A 22400-nucleotide genomic window follows, 5' to 3' on the forward strand; every position below is an offset into this window, starting at 1 on the left:
TATCATGGAGAAGAAAGTCCGACCTCTGACCTGATTTAACTTCCGCCATAATACAAGAGAAATAGGGATCAACAGACAATAGTTCTTGAAAGGAATCGAATCCAAGTACCGTATTTCTTATAGTAGTAAGTAGAAAAGAACGGCGGCTAAGTGCATCAGCCACTTTGTTCAAGGCCCCTGATTTATGTTTAATCACAAAAGTGAATTGCTGTAGATATGCTGCCCAATTGGCGTGCCTTGAAGAAAGTTTGTCTTGGTTGTTGATGTGCTTCAACGCATCATGGTCAGAAAATAAAATGAATTCACTTTGGGACAGATAAGGATACCAATGTTTCAGGGGTTGCACAATGGAATAAAATTCCACATCATAAGTGTTGTAGTTGCCTTTGGAACCGCTAAGTTTCTCACTGAAATATGCAATTGGACGACCCCCTTGGCTCAAAACAGCCCCAATGTCCACTTTAGATGCATCACAGTATAGCTCAAAGGTTTTAGCAAAATCTGGTAATATGAGGACTGGTGCTGAAGTCAATTTTTGTTTGAGTTGTTGGAATGCTTCTGTCGCTGCCTCTGTCCAACAGAATTGGCCAGCTTTCATGCAGTCCGTAATTGGTGCCATAATGCTACTAAAATGGGGAATGAACCGCCGATAGAACGAAGCCAATACATGAAAACTTCGTACGTCGTGAATGTTTTTTGGTACTGGCCAGTCACAAACTGCATTTACCTTGCTTTCATCCACAAAAAGGCCATCTTTAGATACGACATAACCGAGGAACACAACAGTATCGGTTAAGAAGGAACACTTGTTGGTGCCAACATAAAATTTTGCTTCCTGTAGTACTGACAGAACCTGGCGCAAGTGCTGAAGGTGCAATTCATTATTAGCGCTATAAATCAAAATATCATCAAAATAAACAACAATAAACTTCCCGATAAAAGGCCGAAATAGTTGGTTCATCACACGCATAAAAGTACTGGGAGCGTTTGATAAACTTTGGCATGACTAGCCACTCGTAAAGCCCCTCTCGAGTTTTGAAGGCTGTCTTCCATTCATCACCTTCCCGAATCCGAATCTGGTGGTAACCACTTTTCAGATCCAATTTGCTAAACACGGTTGCTCCACTTAACTGATCTAATAAGTCATCCAACCGAGGTATGGGGAACCTATAACAGATGGTGATCTTATTAATTGCTCGACTATCGACGCACATGCGCCACGAGCCATCTTTCTTGGGGGGCAATAGTGCAGGTACGGCACATGGACTGAGGCTTTCTCGAATGTGTCCTTTGGCTAACAATTCCTCCACTTGTCGGCGAAGTTCCTCATGCTCTTTTGGACTCATGCGGTAGTGGGGTCTATTTGGCAAATTTGATCCTGGAAGCAAATCAATTTGATGTTGTATGTCTTGCATGGGTGGTAACATTGGGGGTAACTCCTTGGGAAATACATCATGGAACTCTGCAATTAGAGCCTTCACAGGCTCAGGGATCTTACTCTCTATAGCACTGTCTTTTCCTACTAGTACGAACACCATTCCCGTTTCAACCACCTCCTCCAAGAACCGGTGCATAGACAATAAGCTAGAACTCTTCTCAGTGGCTAGCTTTGGTGCTTCTTCTCTATGAGGTTCAAGAACAATGTGGATCTTGTTAAATACAAAGGAGTAAGTGTTCTTTCGTCCATCGTGCAATACGTCGCGGTCAAATTGCCAAGGCCTTCCTAATAAAATATGGCAAGCATCTATCTGAACCACATCACACCATACCTTGTCCCTATAATTAGAACCAATAGATAAGGGGACTAAACAACGCTTGGAAGCTGTTACCTCCTTGCCTTTCTGAAGCCATGACAGTTTGTAGGGGTTGGGATGTTGGCTTGTACTTATTCCCAATTTTGCTACAGCGTCCTCCGCAATGACATTCTCACAACTTCCGGAATCAATTACGAACTTGCACACCTTCCCACTAATGGTACACGTGGATTGGAAGATGTTGTTTCGTAACCACCCATTCCCTTCAACCTCTCGAGGTGTATAGCAAGCCTTGCGCACAACCAATAGAGGACCCTCATCGCCGACAACTCGTTCTTCCTTGTCATAAATACTAACTTCGGAATCATTGGTAGTATCTTGCAGAACTTCATTAGTCCCATCTTCGACAATCTCTTCGCTGTTTATGAATAGGCCCTTGCCAATCCGATCACTTTTTCTGCAATCTGCAACGCGATGACCAACTTCCCCGCACTTGAAGCAACGCATCCCACCACTAGTACCAGGGTTCCTGTTTGACTGTCCTCCTGGTGGTTTACCAGCCGTATCAACTTGGGGTGGTGCCCACCTTGCCCCTGGTAGATTCGTACTCGTATTTCGGTTTGTTGGGGGCAGATTACGGTTGCCACTAGTGTTTCCATTTGGCCACCCCGTAACTCCTGAGCGACGCTTTGACCTTTTTTCTAATTGTATAGCTCTTTGGTGTGCTTCAGAAATAGAATAGGGATCAAATAAATTCAGGGTATCTTGATATTGTTCTTGCAATCCCCTGATGTACCTGGAAACAAGTTGGTCTTCGTTTTCAGCAAGGTCATTACGTGACACCAATTGATAGAATTCAGTGGTATATTCATCGATCGTCTTCGTCCCTTGCCGTAAATTCTACAATTGTTGGTACATCATGCGTGTATAGTTATGAGGAAGGAACGCCATACGCATATGTTTCTTCATCTTCTCCCAAGAAGCAATCTTATTCTTCCCCTGTTGGGTTCGAGTTAACTTTATTTGTTGCCACCAAGCCGCTGCTCTTCCCCTGAAGCGTGTGGCCACCAAGGAAACTCGTTTGTTCTCCGGAACCTCCTTGAAATCAAGAACCTCTTCAACAACAAAAAGCCAATCCAAGAATTCTTCGGGTTGAACACTGCCGTGAAATTCAGGAATGCCAATTTTTAGGCCTGCTTCCCACCGTCGTGAATTTGCTTCCGTACCTTGTCGAACTCTTTCCCTTCGGAAATTTCCAGAAAAAGGGTTGTCGTCTATCTCCTCCATATTTTCTTCATCCTCCATAGACCGTGGGTTTGGATGTGGCTGGCGTTGCTGCTGTTGTTGCAACACTGCAAGTTGCTCGGTCAGGGCATCAATTTGTTGTTGCATCCTCGCTGCGTCAGCTTCATAAATGTCGTCCATGGGCCGCCTCCTCGGTGCCATCGTCGCCTATGCTCTGATACCAACTGATGCAGTGCTGATCGAAACAATAGTAACAATCTTAAGATCCGTTGATTCACACAAGAATACCGGAAATAAGACTCCTCTTTAGACCCGTTGATTCCCAAGAATACCGAGTTTAAAGGCTCAACCAAAGTTGATTCACACAGAATTAACCAAAGTTGAAACAAAGAGTAATAAAACTCAAAATATATTAATCATCAAAAACTCTAGAGCCCTAAGGCTTTACACCCACTATTTATAAGAAAAACAGAGGCTAACTCCACAAAGCTAACTCTACGAAATAACACACAGGTTTTTGGAAATAGACTAAGGCAACGAATAAAATATAATAAACTAAGGCAACAAGGAAAAGCAATATAATAAACTAAGGCAACAAGGAAAAGCTAACATAAGACAAATAATAAGGCAATTGCCAATAGTGAACATAATAATAAAATGAGAATCACTGCTTATTGGAAGATAATTTTGAAAAGGCTTATTGATAGCTTGGCGTTACACTTGTTAAGTATTAATGAGTTGGTGAATCGGAACATGGAAATTGAGATTGTGAATGAGCTCATGGGTTCTCACAGTGGTGGGATTGAAAGGATGCTAGAAGAATCACCTCATGTTGCATTGAAGCGCGAGAGGCACACTCAACAAGAGTATTAGGTTGCTGAAGAACTCCAAGGAGGTTGTGGCACAGATTATGGATAGAGAATCACTGTCGGTGATTAGGTGCTCTAAATATTTGCTTCAGAATTCTAGTTCTTCTCACTCTTGAGCTCTTTGTTTCCTTTTTTTTTTTTTTTTGTGTGTTCGTGTCTTTCTTGTCTTGTTTTTGGGTGTATGTCTTTCTTTGTGTTAGTTGTATGCATTTTGGAATTTCAGAACTTTGTTTTAGTATAATTTGGAACTTTTAAAGCCTATATCTAGAGGAGAAGTTATGAGTTTCATGGGATGCTATATGAATTTTTAGCATGTAATTGGTGAGTTATCAAGCACAAAAAATACGTGATAGACGTGATTTTTTTGAAATATATTTGCCCATAACTCTTGTAAAATTTTATCAAAAATACTAGATATCTTAAAAATTCTACCAAATGTCTCACCAAGCAAATTTGGCGAGGTTCAAAGGGCAACTGACGATCATTTTGACAGAAAGATCAAAATTCCTTGTCAGGCTGATTTTGCTCTGCAAGATGAAAGCTGGTGTTTTCTTTAACTTTGGAATTTCTTCCCGGACGGATTTTGCTAGGTAAGAGGTTTGTTGATGGTTTTCATCAACTTTGGAATTCCTTGCTGGGCGGATTTTGCTCTATAACAGGTTCATTGATGGTTTTAATCAACTTTGGAATTCTTATCGGGCAATTTTTGCTCGGTAAGAGGTTCGTTGATGACTTTGATCAACTTCAACAATTCCTTGCCGAGATGATTTTGCTTGCTAAGAAGTCTTGCCTAGATAATTTTGCTCACCAAGAAGTCTTACCAAGATGATTTTGCTTGCCAAGAAGCCTGTTGCCTAGCCGACTTTGCTCGCTGACTTTATAATTCCTTGCCAAGATGATTTTGCTTGCCGAGAAGTCTTACTGAGACAATCTTACTCGCCAAGAAACAAGTTGCCTAGCTGACTTTGCTCGATAACTTTAGAATTCTTTGCCAAGATGATTTTGCTCGCCAAGAAGTCTTACCGAAACGATTTTGCTCGCCAAGAAGTAAGTTGTTGAACTTATTTTGCTCGACAAGACAAAAGTTCGTGTTTTGTTCAACTTTGGAATTCCTTGTCGGGTGGATTTTGCTCGGCAATAGATTAGTTAATGGTTTTGATCAATTTTGGAATTCCTTGCCGGACGAATTTTGCTCAGGAAGAGATTTGTTAATGGTGTTTATAAACTTTATAATTCCTTGCCGAAGCAGAGTAAGCTCGACAAGAGGGCAAATTGATCTTTGTTGAAGTAAATAAAGCCCGCAAGCAGAAACTTGGTCCTTGCCTAGAGCAAATTCAGCTCGGCAAGAGGGGGAGTTGGTGATTTGTCCAGCCAAGTGAATTCATAGCCTAGAGCAGATTCAGCTTGGCAAGAGGGGGAGTTAGTGATTGTTCCAACCAAATGTATTCCTTGCCTAGAATAGATTGGGCTTGGCAAGATGAAGAGTTTATGATTTGTCCAACGAAGTGAATTCCTTGCCTAGAGCAGAATTCAACTTGGCAAGATGTAGAATTGGTGTTTTGTCCAACTAAAGTTTATTCTTTTGCCTGAGTAGATTTAGCTCGGCAATAAGAGGGAAGATGATAGCCTGTCCAACCGATTGAATCTATTACTGAAGTAGATCTAGCTTGGCCAAAAGCAAATTGCTGTATTGATCAAATGAATGCCTTACCGAAGCAGTATTAGCTCGGCAAGAACTTAGCCCGGTAATGGAGCAAGCAAATATCAAGGGAATGGTAGCTCGGCTGTTAGTGGAGCTCCTACAACTCGACTTTTGAGCAAAGGGAACAATTTTTTAACTCAATGTATTGGAACCATGGCAAGCAGCTTGGGAAAACAACGTTAATTTAATGCTTAAGTCCAGATTTTAAGCCCGGTTTTGGGTCAGTTACTTTAGCCTGGTATTTTGTACGGTTACGAACCAAAAGCAATATTAATAGCTTGACACCAGAACTAAGGGGAGCTATGGTGCTATTTCTAACAAAGCTGGGTAGCTCAGTTTTCTAAAATAGCGGATCCAAGTCTCTAGCTTGGTTCGTACCACCAATTAGGCCTCGTTTGGCAAAAGACTATTTCAGTCAATTAGTCAAAAAGTTACTAAATTAGCCAAAAAGCCAACAATCCATACCAAAAAGTCAAAGATTCTCTTTTCTCTCTACTTTTTGCACATCTTTTCGTAATTAGCCAAAAAGTCATCCCAAACATACAAGTTTTTTTTACCTACCTTTTTAGCCAAATAGCCAAAAAATTACTAAATTAGCCTGTTCCCAAACGAGGCCTTAGTTGCCCTAATACCATGGTCCTCACTTTAGCTCGGCCTAAAAATGGCTTAATCCTAGCATAAAAGATGCAGGGGAAAAAAAAAATGGGATTACCTATGAGGCATGCATTATTGACGTGGATTGCAGCTCGGTTTTTGAGCAATGACTGTATTTCTGGCTCGGCTTTATAGCTAAAGGAAAGTGTTGAGGCCATTAACTCAGTATTGAAGCAAGAATTGTGTGTTCAGTCTTCAAAAGTTGGTACGCTAAGCCAGTAGGTTAGTTGAGGGCACAGAGCAAGTAGCACGGTCACCAATGAAATAGCACGGTTTCTTGGGCAAGATTCATGGTTCAAAGCTACATACCTGATGATCAAAGTAAAATGCTGTTTCCAAAGTCTATGGTGGGACCCGCCAAACATTAACATATCAAAAAATATGTTGATTGTTCCCGAACAAGATTTCCAAACAAGAAAATGCATTCCATGATTATAATATAAGGTTTGGCCCACCAAGCACTCCCCTTATAAAATTGTTTAAGCTTTTAAAAATCAAGGCTTGGGCCCCGCACCCATTCCACCAAGAAAAATGCTTGGGAGCACTAATTAGTGCTCCTACTAATTAGGTGGCAGTGGGTCCCGCCATTACTGATGTGATGTTTTGGTCTTGGAGTTGCATTTTTTTTATTTTTTTTTTACTTTTTAAATGCATTAGTGCTATTAGTGGTGATATTTTTAGTGAGATGAATCATTGTTGTTCCACCAAATGCAAGAATGAAACAAATCACGTCAATGGAGGGTCGAGCTACACGGTAAGTGGTCAACACGAAAGTCCAAGAACATTGTTATGAAGATTTGTGCAGCAGTGCAGCGCCGCCCCGAAAACAAGTGATAAAACTTGACCGAGCTACCATAAAGCTTGATGACAAACTGAGTTGAAATGAAGATTATACAAGAACAAAGTAATCTTAATTAGGTTGCAACCGATGGGATTAAGAGGCAATTGAGAGCGAAAAATCCAATGAGCAAAATGGGCCGAGCTATGTATGTGCTCGGTCGAGAAGTGTCGGTCAAGCTATGTGTGCAATTGAGTGGAATTTACATCGAACAACAGACCGGACTACATGTGGAATGGGTCAACCTAAGGATAGTCTGAGCTAATGACACCGTTCTCTGTATGGACCGAACAATATTTTGCCAAGCCGTGGTTGACTGGTTAGACACCTCGAAGCTGAGCCGATTGATGGAAGTTGGTAAACGGCCTTGCACCGGATTATGGGTAGCATGACAAGAGCCGCTACGTGACCCAATTGGAGTGTGAGAAGGAAAACCCACGAGTAGTACGCGTCAATACCATTTGACTGTTTTGGCCAATGTTGTTTGGCAGTATTGACACATACACGTATAAGAAATAGAAAGGGCAGTACAACCACGCGTCCAAAGAAAGACAAGCCGAGTGGTGTGCGCAGAAGGTATATAAACTATGTGGCGCCTCCATACAAGAGGTCTACAATTTTGGCTATCAGGGCCATTTGTCTTTTGTCTTCTTTCTCTTTCTCTTTCTCTCTCTAAAAGGGTGCTAACTTGATCATCAGATGGGCTTTCTAGCATCACACTTGCCTGGTAGCTCACTATCTTATTCTCAGGTTGAACGACATTGTTCGGAGCAGCGCGGAGCTTGGACGCGAGGAGTATAGAGAGCGAAGAATATTTCCTCCCCGTACACTATCATTACTCAAATTTTATTTAATCATTTGTTTTCTTTGTTTGACTTCTTCGTGCAATTTGTGTTACTAATGTTAGTGAGATATGTTTCTCATGTTATCAATTTCCTTCAAATCTGGTTTCTCTCTTGGAGGATACAAAGGGAACTAGTGTAGTTCTAGTCACTCTGATTTTAGCCCATTTTTAATGAGCTCTCCATGTTTATGTGAAAAGTGAAATATTTAGTATTAGTTTAGAGAATGAGTAAGTGTTTAATGGTTTAATTAATAATGTGTATGTTAAATAAGAATGGAGGGCCTGCCACTGACCAAGATTTTGAAACTTTTGAAGTATTGAAAGCATCCTTTATTTTTATTTTTATATAAAATAGTTTTTTTAAATATTAAAACAACTTTTGGGTTCACGAAAATATTTAAAACTTCTCAAAAATAAAGGGTAATGCTAGAAAATTAAGTATAATGCTACACACTATATATAGGTGTAAAAATAATTTGGATAGATAGGTTGAAAAATTGAACAAATATGTTAAAAAAATTATGAAAAATATAGTAAAATAATTTGGATAGATAGGTTTAAAAAATTGAAGAGATAGATAAAATTTGTAGAGATAGATAGTATTTATGGAACTAAATTTCTTAAACTGTTAGCGTATAAACTTTTTATCAACAAATGTCTTTGTGTCTCCAATATTAATAGAACCACCGTTATCATTTATAACTTATAAGGGTGAAAATATGAATTTATCAAGAATTTTTCCTTTCTTCTTTTTTTTCTTCCTACCGAAGTTCCTTATATATTGAAAAATAAATAAAAATAAATAGAAAGTGGAGGATGGGACTTGATTTTCCTTTATTTTTCTTTATAAAAAAAATTATTTTATTTTATTTTATTATTTTATTTTTAATATATCTATACTTACGATGTAGCTATTTGTTCTGGATAGTAAGTTTCATTTGCCGGTAGGATAGAGTCGTGGATGCTAATGTTAAAACCTGTTCTTGGTTCTCTTAGCATGCAAATTGATCATTGAGAAGCAGTATATTATTATCCCAACTTGCTTGGTTGTAGCAAACAAGGAGACTGGTTGAGGATTTTTTCTGTGTCTCTACTTACGATGGAGGGTTTAATAGGATTAGGTAGTTCTTTTGATTTGCTACATCGTGTTTTAGTTGAGAGTGAAGTGGCCCTTGATATGACAATAAATAGATGCTTTCTTGAGCTTTTATGCTTGAAATTCCTTTACTTAATACTGATTGTGAGCATATTTTCTTGCTGCAGGTGCGAACAATTTGATTCCCATGGAAATTGCACTTAAAATTGCTAAGAAAATCAAAGCACGTGAGAGGTTTGCAGCTTTTATTGTCATTCCAATGTGGCCAGGAGGCAATCCAACAGGTGCTGCTACACAAAGGATTTTATTTTGGCAAGTAGGAACCAATTATGACTTCAACGCATAGCATTGTACTTTTGCATTTTAAAGGTAGCTTCAGGGATGGAAAACTTTGTTGCTTTTTTTTTTCGTTGGATTAATTTACTTCCAATGGGAAATCAAAAAATTCTATTAATCTACCCAACAGTGTATATACTTCACAAGGATCAATTTTTGTATGGGTTGAACTCACCTCCTCAAACTGCTTGGGATTCATTTGGAGTGAATTCAAATACTCAAATGTATTATATGAAGAGATCTTCGCCTCTCATTCAGTTTGTAAGTTATGATCCAAGGACTTCTCATTAGGCAGGACCTGAATCATCATCATATTTATATATGATTTCATATTCACCACCACCGCTACTTCCTCAAATAGGTTGGGGTTCATTGAATTACTTTAACTGATTTGATTGCTGTTTTTTTCAACTTTTCAGGCACTTACTGAGGAAGGTAAAGCAAGATACGAAAAGGCAAGCTTTAAAGTAATTGATATGCTGAGTGACTTTTTTTGCTCCTTTTTTTTTTGTTGTTGATGTAATTGTTTAAAATTTAATTTTAGGGTTGATTATTGATTGAATGAATGGTTGATAGGATGATTATGCCGCCACTGATGAAGAATATGAGGAGAAATTGAAGAAAGAAACTGTGGCATTTTTCTTTTTAGCTACGTGAGTTTTTACTTCACATCACATGCATACATATATACATACTCGTGTATTGTTGGTATATAACATTGTATTTAATTTATTTGTTTGTTGTGGTATAGATATGGAGATGGTGAGCCAACTGACAATTCTGCAAGGTTCTATAAATGGTTTTCAGAGGTAAATTTTGATTAATTTCTAATTTTTATTGTTACTATGGTTCTTTTACCAAGTGAGATTTGGGTTTCATGGCGTGTTATATGACTGCCTATAGGTTAAAGGGAGAGAGAAATGGCTTAATCTTTCGTGCAGGGTGTTTGGCCTTGGCAACAAGCAATATGAGCATTTCAACAAGGTCTGGATTTCATTTCATTTCATGTTTTGGTCAATTTCACGTATATATTATGTGTGTATGCAGTGCAATTCTTAACTAAAATTTTGTATTTGTGGTTGTGTTATTGGGAAACAGATAGCAAAGATCGTGGATCAGGTCCTTGATGAGCAGGGTATGTTTTGAATCCCTGTTTAGCTCTCCTCTATATACCTGAAGGCCATGTGGGGTGAACCATTTAGAAATAGTTTGACTCACCTCCTTGCTATTGATGAAGAATATGAGTCATATTTTTTCCATGTGGTGAGTCAAACTATTATTATCACCTCCTTGCATGACCTTCTTCATCAATAGTTGATTACTGATTGAATGAATGGTTGATAGGATGATTATGCTGCCATTGATGAAGAATATGAGGATAAATTGAATATGACCTTTTGCCATGTGGTGAGTCAAACTATTATTATCCATCGTAGTTAGGATAATAATAGTGTTAGGATAATATACAGTAAGATTAATTTCCAAATGTGGTGTGTCAAACTATTATTATCTCATCCATATCTCTGAATATTGGAAATTAATTCATGAGTCCTAGAGAGAGAATCTCTCTCTATCCTTTTTTTTAAAAAAAAAAAAAGTTAATTACACTTTTGATGAGGTACATCTGTCTAACTAGCTATATATTATATAAGTAAAAGTGAGTTTTCGTGAAGAGTGTTGTGAATTTATCTAATTAAAATATATATATATATATATATATATTTTAATTCTAACATTATTTACATCGTGCCTTCAGGCACGGGCATACGCTAGTAATATAATATTATAAAAAAATATTGTAAAATTATATTTAAAATGTATTATTTGTAATAATTTATGTATAAAAACTCAAATACATGAAAACACATAAAATCACACAAAATTATAAAATAATACAAATTAATAAACTAATAATATGTATGTTAGCGAGTCAAATCACTTCAAGAAAATGAATTTTTGCCGACCGTTTTTGGCTACCAAAAACAATTTAGTCGCCAAAAGTCACGGAATTGGCTACCAAAAATAATATTAGTCGGCAAAAGTCAACTTTTTAGCTACTAATATTTTTTAGTAGGGGAATGTTGATTATTGGCGACTAAAAAAAAATTTAGTAGCTAAAAATATTACAATTGGCGACTAAAAAAATTTTTAGTAGCTAAACATATCACAATTGGCGACTAAAAGAAAATTTAGTAGCCGTAGAGGTACTTTTAGCTACTAAATTGTTTGGTAGCCGAATGAAAATAAAAAATTTAATTTTTAATCTTTGCCGACCAAAATTTTGGTCGCCAAATGTTCAGTTTCGGCGACAAAATTTCTTTTAGTCGCTATAGACCTACTTTTGGCTACTAAATTTTTTGGTAGCCAAATGAAAATAAAAAAATTAACAAAATAGTTATTTTATTTTATTAACAACAATACCATTAGTCTCCACTTGAAAATTTGACTAAACAAAATAGTTATTTTATTTATATTTTTATTTTTATTTTTATTTTTATTTTTATTTTTATTTTTATGAAGAGGTTGTATACCCACCATCCAAAAATATTAATATCTTATTTTATTTTTTATTATCTCAAAATATTAATTTTTTTAAAAAATTAATTATTAAAATAATATGAATTTCTTATTTTGTCCTTTTTTTAAATCTATATAATACGACATAATAGATTTTGAAAATGTATAAAATGTATGTGAGATACATTTGATATTAACGATACAAATCTTTCCAAACAAAAATAAACGGCTGAGATGAATTTTTTTTCCCGCTCGTCTCTCTGTCTCCCCTCTTTCATCTCTGCCCCCCCTCTTTCATCCATCCTTTTTCATATGCTCCTCTCTCTCTACCTCTCTTCTCTGCCTCTCCTCCCACGACGACACTGCCACTCACCGACTACCGACCACCTCTCCTCGCCTCTTGCTGTCCTTTCTTCTCTCGACCACCGACTCTCTTTTCTCACCCTCCTCCTTCGCTGACGCCCTATCCCGTCGCCGCCGACAACGAAGCTGTTCTTCATGAGGTAAAAATTCCCAATAATAGATTTGAAGAAAGTTAGAAAGTTGTTAACAAGTTGAATTTGTTAAAAAGCCCCAATAATAGATTTAATATAATTTTGATGTTTTTCATGGTAGTGTTTTGATCAACGTGAAATTTTTAGTTGAAGTTTTTGTGCATGTGGATTTTTCTGTGATTAGTTGTGTGATGTAAATTTTTTAGTTAGTGAGTTCTTAGTTATGTGATTAGATTGGTTCATGTTGGAAAGTAGAGGGTTAAATTTGTTTCTTTTATGCTGTGTTTGGATCATGTATGTATTTGGGTAGGGTTTTGGAAAGGGAAAGATAAATTTGGAAAGACAATATGAATAAAATATAATTTTTTATTTTCCTCTCCCTCCACTCAAATCCGTGATTCAAGTATTTTTCTCATTTAGTCTTTTGGACTTTTGGTAACTAATTTGTATTGTTGTGTGCCCGAATTGATTTTTGACAGAAGATTGTAATAGTAGAGAGATAGTTACATTATTTTTTGGGTAATGCTACTCATACTATCTTTTTTCTACTCTACGTTTGTAAAACACACGAGTATACATGGTAATCCAAATGTGTTATAAAAGTGTGTTGTAGGGTAAATTACAAATACATTCCTTATTTTTGACTCACTCAAATTTTGGAAAATACATTCTACTTCTTAAGATTTCAAATCACATAACAACAGTTAGTGAACTATTAACGAATTTTGCTAATGACAATTGTTAATTTTATTTTTTATTTTTTTAAATTTCAATTTAACCCTCAATAGAACACATAGTCCTCTATGTATATTTTTATATCCACAAACCAACCACCACCAACTCTCCCTCTCTCTTATTGATGCCGGCAACTGGGGGTGGCATTGAGTCAATTTGCTTTTAATCCATGTACTACCTCATCCTGTGGAGCCAATTTGTTTGTCCTCACTGGAATCTCTCATTGTGTTTACTTCTCTCTCTCTCTCTCTCTCTCTCTCTCTCTCTCTCTATGATTTGCAAATGTGTTTGGATGGGCTGGGTGGAAGAGGGGTGGTGGGTTGGCGGTTGAGGGTGGGTAAGGAATACAAATATTTAGACACGAGAATTAGATAAGTCGAACGCTTAAGACACATACTCACATCTAACTCCTTTCTTCAAGTCCATGTAACGTAGGTAATACTACTAAATGCATTCAGTTGTTAGTGCTTTATTGTGTTTAAAACAAGCCTAAATATGCATTTTTGTAAATTATTTGTGAAACTAATGGCTAGATGCTTTGGGGTTTTTTTGACATCACACATGTTGAAGATCCATCACGATTTGGTCTATTGAGGGAGTTGTTTCTTCAAGAATTTGTGTAAAATGGTGCATTTGGAACAATTTGTTACAGGTTGATGTATTTGATTAATAGTAGCACTAACAAGCATGCATATGACATACAACATGAAATAATTGAAATTTTGCAATTTTTTGAATGTTTGTTATCAAGTTTTGAAAATTTCCAGTTGTTTGAATATATAATATTAGTGATTTTGTTGAATCATTGATAGAATTTAGGGTGTTGAATGTTTTAATATGTTATTTTTATAGTAAGTTTTGGGGCGAAGTTGACGTTGTTTGTAACCTGAAAATTGCAGCTGCTAATGCACTTGAGATTTTAAATTTCACACAAATCAATGGAAAGCCAATTAGAATAATGTTTTCTCACCGAGATCCTACCATTCGCAAAAGTGGATTAGCAAATGTTTTCATCAAGAATTTGGATGCATCCATAGACAACAAGGCATTACATGAAACTTTTGCCGCTTTTGGTAGTGTGCTGTCTTGCAAGGTAGCCATTGATGCCAATGGTCAATCAAAAGGCTATGGGTTTGTGCAGTTTGACCAGGAAGAAGCTGCACAAAATGCAATCAAACGGTTAAATGGCATGTTGATGAATGATAAACAAGTTTATGTTGGCCTTTTTGTCCGTCGCCAGGAAAAAAAGTGAATGGATCACCAAAGTTCACTAATATTTATGTGAAATTTTTTTCTGAGACTACTACTGATGAGGACCTTATGAAAATTTTTGGCAAGCATGGTCCGATCACCAGTGCAGTTGTTACGAGGGATGCAAATGGAAAATCCAGATGTTTTGGTTTTGTAAATTTCCAGAACCCAGATGATGCTGCTGCTGTAGTAGAGAACTTGAATGGGTCCTCTTTAAATGATGACAAAGTTTTGTTTGTGGGGAAGGCTCAAAGGAAAGCAGAAAGAGAGGTAGAATTTAAAGCCAAATTTGAACAGGAAAGAAACAGTAGATTTGAAAAATTACAAGGTGCTAATTTATATCTCAAAAATCTTGATGATAGCGTTACTGATGAAAAACTAAAGGAGTTATTCTCCAAGTTTGGAACCATAACATCGTGCAAAGGTATATTTGGTTCAAGTGAAATTCATGTTGGTCTGTTTGGTGTATTATTCTCTTTATTTATTTATTTTTCCCCTATTTTATTTATTATTTATTTAATTTGTGATTTGTGAATCAGATCATGCTTGATCCACAAGGGGTGAGTAAGGGTTCTGGTTTTGTGGCCTTCTCAACCTCTGTGGAAGCTACAAGAGCTGTAAGACTGCCTTCTCTTTTTGAACTTCAGATCTCTCTTTCCTATCATTCAACCACAGAGTTTGTCTAATTCATTGTGTTGATTGTTATCCATGTTCTTCAGTTGAATGCGATGAATGGCAAGATGATTGGACAGAAACCTTTATATGCTGCTGTGGCCCCGCGCAAAGATGAAAGGAGGGCACAATTGCAGGTGATTTTCTTCATTGCATCATTTCTTAGTAATGTAATGTAATATAGTCTCTCTCTCTCTCTCTCTCTCCTCTCGTGTGTGGGAGAGGGGCATGTATGTTGTCTGTGCTTATGTCATTGTAATTTTTTTTTACAAACTGAGTCATAAAACTCCAATAAAGTAAAAAGTATAAACAATAAATAAAATTAAAAAATATTAATTTAACAAGCCTGATCTATTTTTCACATCTCTAAAAAAATTAGCAGCAAATATTTTCACAAAATTTTATCTTAATTTGAAATTCCCTCTCAAATTGGGGATTCCCCCCAAAATTTTGCCCTAACCCTTCTCCGTTTCTCATCTCACTCTCACACACAATTCCTTCTCATTCCTCCTCCCTCACAGACGATTTTGTGTAAATCCAAAGTCGCCACCGCCTGAAATCCAAAGTAGCTATTGCCGACTATTACATTCTCACTAGGTAAGTTGGTTTCTCTCTCTCTCTCTCTCTCTCTCTCTCTCTCTCTCTCTCCAATTTCTAGACGCTATCTATCTCCCTTATCTTCTATATGTTTTTTAATGGGTTTCTAAAATGGGTATATTAATAGTAGGAGTTTGATTTGTAGTTTTTTTGGATAATTCCCATATTCTGCTACCACAGCCGCCTCTCCATTGCCGGAAACTGCCGTACGTGCCTTGTCGAGGTCGAGAAGTCACCCAAGCCCGTCGCTTCTTGCACCATGCCCACTCTTCCAGGTTTTTATTTATTTTTTTACGGATTAGTAATGCCATTTGCTTAATTCATCTGGGTTTTAGTATTTTGTTGGGTTCATTATCTATGGTCTATTATTATTTAGAAAATTTAGATCATAAACTCTAAATTTGGATCATTGGTTTAGGTGATTGTTTGTTTGATATGTGGATTGTTAAATTTTTTGCCTACCAAGTGTTTGATTCTATGCTCAAGTGACAAATTTATCAGAAACAATTGGAACATGGAGTGTTTGAATCTGTTTCAATCTGCTTTCACAATTGAACATGGTCACCAATATATGTACACCATTGTAACTCTGTTACAGAGTATTGTGATTTTATTGAGAGATAGACATTAATGAAGATCATTAGAGAGATAGACATTAATAGCAAATCAAACCACTGCATAATTAGCCAAGCCCCATGGAACATGGTCATCAAAAATTGGGATATAATCTCACCATTGTGTTTGTTTGTATGCATTTATTGATGAGATATGTTGTGGTTAAATTCTTATTCGTTGATGAATCCCCATATATTTTATTCATATTTAGTTGGAACTAGGTGGATTGAAGACAATTTTATGCTCTAACTCACTCAGATTCTTGTACTTATTTGAATGTGTTGGTTAGTTTAATCATATGAAAAGAAGTCAATTTTGGGCATTCTGCATATTGAAGACCCATTTCTACTACTTGGTCTAAACTTGAGAACATCTAATTCAACAAGCTGCTGTGAGAGCTTGACTGAGTCCATTTCAGACAATTTTAATAATTTTAATTATTTATTATGCAAGGCTCATTGACTACTATTAAAAAAAATTACGCTAATCAAATATTTGTAGTAATATGGTCAAATGATATATATTTTTTAGTTATGCGCTAATGATTTTGACTGCTAAGATATGCTTGAGAAAATACCAAATTTTGTTGCATCTTAGATTAATGATTGATAGTTGTGGATTTACTTATAGATCACTTAATGATTTTTAGCCTTCTACTATATTTGATTTTTAGCCTCCTACTATATTTGAAGGTGCGATTATTACAATCTTTTATAAGACATGGGCAATGGGTGTATCGGAAAATGTTCTTGCATCTTTCCATTCCATTTCTCGATTTTCTGATTGCATTACTACATTTGCATTATTTTGCAGTTGGTGTCTTCAAAAAGAAAGGTACCAAACTATATGAAGAAAGCTTGAAGGATGAGAAGCATTTAGATCAATGGCTTCATTGTTAAATTAAGCAAGCGTTTTAGTAAATAAATTTAATTTTCCCATCATGTTTACACCTTCAAAATATTCTGTAAATGACATTTGATGTAGAATTTTTTGTACAGAGGATATCTTTTTTGTATGATTTTGTGTTTGTATGGAATTATTATTTTGGGTTGGATAATTCAGATTTGTATAGAATTTGATGTTAAAAGATCAAATTTTTGTATTGTTGAAACGAAATAGAAATAGATATATGTATTATTTTGTTTAAATACAGGGTGCAAGTTGCACGAAACTTCTCCACAGGTTGTGAAGAAATTAAGTATAATAAAAAAAAAACACAAAATAAAGTTTTTTTCCATTAAATGTTTAGTAGCGAAAAAAAAAAGAGTGAATTGGTAGTGACTAACCAATTGGTAGCCAAAAAGGAAATAAATATTTTTGGTGACTAAATATTTTGTTAGGTCCCTATGTTGTCAAATCCGGAGACAAAACATTGTGTTGATTCAAATGTAATTTTTTGTGTTTTTGTTCTGTACGCTCGAGCGGAGACTTGTGAGCTCGAGCGTAGATTAGCAGGTCTCAGTAGTTTGTCAGGGCAAGCAACAAATACTGGTGGGTGTGATTTTCCGCTCGAGCGGATTATCCTACGCTCGAGCGCATCTCAGTTTGTTTCGCACGCAGTTTTTGGTCAGTCCGCTCGAGCGGGCTGTGTTGAGCTCGAGCGGAGATCGCGGATCCAGATTCCTATTTAAAGCTGTTAAGGGTGTTTTTTTGAAGAAGGTTTTCCTAGATCTGATCTAAACGAACTAGGGTTGTGTTTAAAGTTTTCTTTGGAGATTTTTCATAGTTTTCCTTGATGTTCTTGAGAGAGTTCTGAACTTATGCATTGAGGTTCATACATCAAGGAGGTTGCTTCTTAAGTTACAAGAAAGTTCTCTTCGGTGGATTCCGAAGATTAAAGCGTAGAATTCAAAAGGCGTTTGATTCTACGCAGTCGTTAATTCGACAAGTGGAGTTGTGGTGTGGAATCAACTTCAGGATCAATTCCATGACGAAGGTGTGGTGAAAAGAGTTACAGAAGATTCAGAGACAAATTGACTGGGTTGGGTAATTTGTATTGTATCTTTGTAATCTTTTTGTTCTTCAGTAGTGGATTGATAGTGGCATTTCGCTCGTGGTTTTTGATTACAATTGAAGATTCTTCAATTGTGGTTTTTTCCACGTAAAAAATCGTTTGTGTCGATTTATTGTTTATTCTCAAAAACAAACAAACTAAAATCACTCTCGTAAGTGTTTGATGATTTTAGGTTGAGAGTTTTTGAATTAATTGGGTTTTGGAATAAGTTTATCTTGATCTAATCACAAATCACGTAGGATTTTCATTTGGTATCAGAGCAGGTCACTCTTTGTTTTTTTAAAACTATAGGAGTGTGATTTTGTGTGATTAGTATCATGGATTCTATTCGTGAAGGTAACTCGACTCATAGACCCCCATTACTTGACGGTACAAATTATTCTTATTGGAAAGCTCGTATGAGAGCATTTTTAAAATCCATCGATGAGAAAGTTTGGCACTCCGTAATCTTTGGGTGGAGTGAACCTACAATCACCGTTGATGGGATTGATATTCCTAAACCCCTTGATAAATGGGACACAACCGATTACCAAAATTCGAGCTGGAACAGCAAAGCTCTCAACCCCCTCTTCTACTCTGTCACACCTGAAGAATTCTGTCGAATTTGCACGTGTGAAATAGCAAAAGAGGCGTGGGATATTCTTGAAATGATTCACGAAGGTACCACCTCTGTCAAAAGGTCAAAACTTCAACGTCTCACGTCTGCCTTTGAAACCCTTTTTATGCGCGACGATGAGACGTTCGATGAATTTTATGCAAAACTCAGTGATATCGTGAATTCTTGTTTCACTCTCGGTGAAAAAATCCCGGAAGCAAAAGTTGTTGGAAAAATTTTGAGGTCCCTTCCCGAGAGGTTCCAACCAAAGGTGACAGCCATTGAGGAGGCTCAGAATGTTGATACCCTCAAGCTCGATCAATTGGTTGGAAATTTGCAGACTTATGAAGCCCACCAAATTTCTAAGAAAAAGCAAAAAGAAAATATAGCTTTTACGAGTACCCATGAGACTGCAAAACCTCCGGAGATTGAATTTGATTTAGAGTCTGAGATGACGGCTATGCTTACAAAACAGTTTAAAATTTTTTTGAAAAAGAAGCCGAATTTCAGAGCCCCTATTTCAAAAGATAAGAGTAATGACAAACCCAAAACTGTTCCACCAAAATTTGCTCAAACTACTGAAAAAAAGTTTGTAAGGGGACCAGGGGTCAAGTGTTATGAATGTCAAGGGTTTGGCCATATGTCTCTTGAATGCCCTTCGAAAAAGAATCGGAAGAAAGTCTACACCGTAACTTGGGATGATGAAAGCGGGTCGGAGCAAGAACCCGAAGAGCCTGATTCCGGTGAAGATGGGGATAGTGCTTTCATGGCGTTTTGGTCCACTTTCTCTCAAACTCTTCCAAAGCCTGCAGAGTTAGCTCTTGGTCAGAACCTGCATCATGCTCCTACCTTTGATGGGAGTAACTACCTGTTTTGGAAAATCAAAATGAGAGCTTTTCTGAGAGCTTTTGATCCAGAAGGCTGGCAGGCCATTGAAGAAGATACAGACAGGGCTGACAATCCGAGCAATCAGAGAGCCCTGATCACTATTCGTGGGGCAATTTCTCCTGAAGAACAGCAACGGGTTGTTCATTGCACAAAGGCTAAAGAGGCATGGGAAATTTTGAGCCAATTCCATGAAAGAGAAAATTCGCCTTCACTACCATCCAGCAACCTTCCTGTCTTAGTTGCTAGACTGGATGAGGTCAAGGAGAATGAAGAGCAAAAAGAGGATGATGAAACATCTGAGGATAATGATGAGATCAATGGCGATGAACTACAACAAGCCTACGAAAAGCTGTACGAGGAATCTTTGAATTTGTCCAAACTCAACGACAAACTCTCTCTCAAGCTCAAGACATGTGAGAGTGAGAATGTCAGGCTGAAAGGAGAACTTGTAGCAGCAAAGCAGAATATCGTCAAGATCTCGAGTGACAGGCAAGACTTATGTGGAAAATTACTATCCTGTGAAACTGAAAGGAATGAACTTCTGAAGGTGTATTCCACATATGAAGAAAAGCTTGAAAGTCTTGAGCTGTCACAAGCCAGATTGGAAGAGATAGTCTGTCAAAAGGATGAAGAGCTTCGGGTTGCTAGAGCCACTATTGCCATGTGGAACAAAGGTTCCAAATCTTTAGAAGACATCCTCGGGTCTCAACAAATGGGTTGCGACAAAAGCGGGTTAGGCTATGGTGCAACAGCTCACAAGGGTCAGGCCTCTACTTCACATGACAAGAAGACTCAAGCAAAGGGAAAATTGAAAGTAGACCAGGCTGATCTCTCTCTCCGTCTACCTAAAGCTGGTAAAATCAACAAAAAGGAGGTAAAACCGGTTTTTATTTATCATCACTGTGGTAGGTATGGCCACATTCATCCTTACTGTTTTGAACTGTTTGGTAAGGTGTCTCAAAAGGGTAGAAATTCTAATACTTTTTGGGTTAGGAGACAACCTTACATGTCTAGGCTGAACACCAAGACTAAAAAGATTTGGATTAGAAAAGAGGATTTGACTTGTTTTGTTGCTCACACTGCTCTAAAAGCACGTGATTCACACATGTGGTATCTTGATAGTGGGTGTTCTCGTCATATGTCCGGTAACAAATCCTACTTCACCTTCCTTAAAAATTATGAAGGAGGAATTGTTACCTTTGGAGATGGCGGCACTTCGAGAGTCATTGGTAAGGGCTCTATAAGTGTTGCTGGTCTTCCCAAGCTAGATAATGTTCTACTAGTTGATGGTCTTAAAGCAAATCTTTTAAGCATTAGTCAAATGTGTGATTCCCATCATGAAGTATTGTTTTCAAAAAATAAATGTGAAATTTTGGATAAAAAGGGAAATACTGTCTTACATGGGGTTCGCACATCTAATAACTACTATGGGATTGTTACTACTAATGATCTCACTTGTCACTCTGCCATCATTAGTAACATTGACTTGTGGCATCAAAGATTAGGTCACATGAATTTCAATGACCTAACTAAGATAGCCAACAAAGAGCTTGTGAGGGGAATACCTAAACTAGGTAAGAATTTGAGCCATGTGTGTGGACCATGTCAGCTTGGCAAGCAAACCCGTGCTCCTCATAAAAAGGTGAATAGCTTTACAACCAAACGTCCTCTTGAATTGGTTCACATGGATTTAATGGGTCCTACTCGCACTGAAAGCATCGGAGGTAAAAGATACATTTTTTTAACTGTTGATGATTTTACTCGATTTTCGTGGGTAAATTTTTTAAGGGAAAAATCTGATACATTTGATGCTTTCCAGGCCTTAGTCCCTAAAATCCAAAATGAACAGGGTGTTTCCATTGGGCGTATCATAAGAATCCGAACTGATCATGGTCGTGAATTTGAAAATAGTTCGTTTTCGGATTTTTGTGATATGCATAGAATCAAGCATGAATTTTCTGCTCCTATTACTCCATAACAAAATGGAGTTGTTGAGAGGAAGAACAGGGTTGTTCAAGAAATGGCTAGGGTCATGCTCCTTAGTAAGAAACTTCCTCCTAAGTTTTGGGCTGAAGCCTTAAATACTGCTGTGTATGTCATAAATCGCGTGTATTTAAGGCCCGGCACATTACAAACTCCATATGAATTGTGGAAGGGTTTGAAACCTAATGTAAAATACTTCAAAACTTTTGGGAGTAAGTGTTACATCTTCAAAGATAGAGAGCCTTTGGGCAAATTTGACTCCCGAAGTGATGAAGGTATTTTTCTAGGATATTCAACCACTAGTAGGGCTTTTAGAGTCTATAACCTGCGAACTTCATCTTTAATGGAATCTATCAATGTGGTTATAGATGACACAGGTGCACCTACTCCAGCAACAAATGAGGATGATAATGATGAGTCTCCAATCTTGGACACGGAATCACAAAATCAAGAAGAAGGTGCGGACCCATCACAAGAAATGGTTACAGAACCATCTTCACAGGTAAGGTCAAGTCCAAAGAGTGCTCCAAGGGACATCACTCCTGTTGCCCCTGTCACCGCAAGTCCTGAGCTTAAACCATCAGCTAGGGTGAAACTAAATCATCCAGCTTAACAGGTGATTGGAAGTGTCTCGGATCGAATGAAAACCCGAAGACAGATTCGGGATGAGGTATCACATATGTGTTATGTTTCATTAATTG

General features: G+C 37.2%; 1 pseudogene; it reads left to right on the forward strand.

The window, feature by feature from the left end:
• Positions 1 to 10520: 10520 nt before the first annotated feature.
• Positions 10521 to 17118, forward strand: LOC114281411 (polyadenylate-binding protein 3-like; annotated as a pseudogene).
• The last annotated feature ends 5282 nt before the right edge of the window (positions 17119 to 22400 follow it).

The sequence above is a fragment of the Camellia sinensis genome, chromosome 2 (assembly GCF_055761805.1).
Source record: "Camellia sinensis isolate YWXY chromosome 2, ASM5576180v1, whole genome shotgun sequence".
NCBI classification, from domain to species: Eukaryota; Viridiplantae; Streptophyta; class Magnoliopsida; order Ericales; family Theaceae; genus Camellia; species Camellia sinensis.